Source organism: Pteropus vampyrus, unplaced genomic scaffold (genome assembly GCF_000151845.1).
Source record: "Pteropus vampyrus isolate Shadow unplaced genomic scaffold, Pvam_2.0 Scaffold794, whole genome shotgun sequence".
Classification (NCBI taxonomy): domain Eukaryota; kingdom Metazoa; phylum Chordata; class Mammalia; order Chiroptera; family Pteropodidae; genus Pteropus; species Pteropus vampyrus.
Genome location: NW_011889575.1, coordinates 6,718 through 9,439, shown reverse-complemented (window position 1 = coordinate 9,439; position 2,722 = coordinate 6,718). Strand labels below are relative to the sequence as shown.

The following is a 2,722-nucleotide window of genomic DNA, read 5'->3' as shown; positions in this document are numbered from 1 at the left end:
AGCAACTTTTAAATAAACCATAGAGCTGTATTGATTATAGTTGTCCTGTTGTACAGTACATCCCCAGTACATATTTATCTTATAATCTGAAATTTGTTCCTTTTGACCACCTTCATCCAATTTCTCCACCCCTCATATCTATCCCCCGCCTCTGGTAACCACAAATATGATCTCTTTTTCCATGATTTTTTTAAAGATTCCACATATATGTGATATTATATAGTATTTGTCCTCTGTCTGACTTCTGTTTCAAATTTTATTGATTGCTACTGTAATTATTATTATGTTCTTTCTCCTGCTAACTTTGGATTAAATTTGTTCTTCTTTTTTAGTTTCCTAAGGTGGATATTTAAATTATTGATTTTAGATTTTTCTTTTTTTGAAGAATAACTTCACAGGGTATAGAATTCCAGGTCGGCATTTTTTCCTTAACACTAAATATTTCACTCTAGTCTCTTCTTGTTTTCTTGGTTTCTGGGGAACATTCAGATGTAATTCTTATCTTTCTTCCTCTATAGGAAAAGTGTTGTTTTCCTCTGGCTTCTTTTAGACATTTTATTTATCTTTGAGTTTCTATAGTTTGAAAAGAATATGCCTAGGTATAGTTTTTTGGAGGGAGTGAGGGAATTAATCCTACTTGGTGTTTTCTGAGCTTCCTGGTACTGTGGTTTGGTGTCTGTCATTAATTTGGGGAGAATTTTCAGTCATTGTTGTTTCAAATATTTTTCTGTTCCTTTCTCTATTTTCGCCTTCTGGCATTCTCGTCATGCATACATTACACCTTTCATATTTGTCCCACAGTCCTTGGATTTGCTGTTCTTGTTTTTTGGGGTTTTTTTTGGCAGCCATATTTTCTTTGCTTTTCAGTTATTAAAGTTTCTATTGGTATGTCCTCAAGCTCAGAGATATTTTTCCTCTGCTGTGTCTAGTCTATTAATAAAATCATCAAAAATTAGTGTTCTTCATCTCTAGCATTTCTTATTGGCTCTTTCTTAGAATTTTATTTTTCTGACATTGCCAATCTTTTCTTGCAAGCTGTCTACTTTACCCATTAGAATCCTTAGCATATTATTCATAGTTATTTAAATCTCTAGTCTGATCATTTCAATATCTGTTTCTGATCTGTCATGTCTGTTTCTGATGCTTGCTCTGTCTTTTTATTTTCTTCTTCTTTTAGGCAAGGCAACCCTTGGCTGAGCTCACAGATTGCAAGGACCTTGTCAGCTTAAAATCCCTTATTTTTTATTTTTTACGCCTACAGCACCTGGTCTTCCTAGATAGTCTGCCATCCAAGTACTAACCAGGCCCGACCCTGCTTAGCTTCTGAGATGAGACGGGATTGGGCTTATTCAGGGTGACATGGCCGTAGACTTTCTCTGTCTTTTCAAAATGTGGCTTTTGTCTTTGATATCTCCTATAATTTTTTCTCGATATCTAGACATTATGATTCAGGTAAAAGGAACCAGTGTACATAGGCTTTTAGTAACATGGTAGTGAGGTGGTCAGGAGGGGGAGTCTTCTATAGTCATATAATTAGGTGTCAGTCTTTTAGTGACATGCCTCTATACTGGGACCTTCACATGTGTTTCTAAGCTTTTTTCTCCTGCCTCAAGTGGTACTGGATGGCCAGAGTGGACTATAATTTGGAATTTCTCTTCGCCCAGGTCATTTGGCTCTGATTATACCCTATCAGGTGAGGTTCTAGTTAACTAGTTTCTCCTGAGGGCAGGCCATGTTAAGACCACAATTTCAAAATGATTCCTTTTCCTCTTTCCCTGCCAGAAGTATGAGGGATTTTTTTTTTCTCTAATATTTACTATAGGAATCTGGTCAAGTTCCTGGAGGTAAATCTCACAATATTGTGAGGTCCCCCCAAGGCTCGGTACCCTTGGGATTTTTAACTCTCAAACACATCTGCACAGATTCACCAGCTACATGGAAATTACGGTTCGGGTTTTCCTACTCTGGCACTGGTTCCTGTGGCTGTTTCCACTCAAGAATATCTACTCTAAAGAGCTCTATTCACCTCTCCATCTCTCCATTCTTGGGGGGCAGTGGTTTGCCCTTTGTCCTCTCCTGTTTTACAGATCCAAGAATAGTTGTTCATCTTTCAGTCTGTTCAGTTTTTTACTTGTAGTCAGGGTAGAGTGGCAACCTCCAGCCTCCTAACATGTAGAACCGGAAACGAGAAGTCTCCCCGGATAAACTTAAATAAATTTTATTAAGTGAAAAAAGACATACTCAAAGGCTACGTATTATACCTTTCCAATCATATGACATTCTAGAAAAGGCAAACCAATAGGGAGAGAAAACAAATTAGTGGTGGCCAGTAGTTGGAGTAAGGAGTGATAAAAAGGATACACAGGAAACTATTAAGATAAAGGAACCATTGTATATACTACTGGAGTAGTGGATACATGATTCCATGCATTCGTCAAACCCTTTAGAAATGTACATTACAAAAAGTAAAATTTAATATATGCAAACTAATATATATGCATACCTAGATATGTATAAATATGTCTTTATTTTAAATATACTAGGTATATTTATATGTAATGTTCAGTTGCTCTTATAAGGGCATGTGTGACTCTAATTTGCTCTACAATGTATACATGTCTTACAGCCTAATTAGGGGAACACTGCAGATCCAAACCACTGTTAATATTAATATGCACACTACTTCCAATATAACATTGAGGCTAAATTAATTCATTATTAA

The 2,722-nt window shown here is 36.3% G+C and overlaps 1 pseudogene; it reads right to left on the bottom strand.

The window, feature by feature from the left end:
- Positions 1–1,252: 1,252 nt before the first annotated feature.
- On the bottom strand, positions 1,253–1,371 carry LOC111734114 (annotated as a pseudogene).
- Between the last annotated feature and the right edge of the window lie 1,351 nt (positions 1,372–2,722).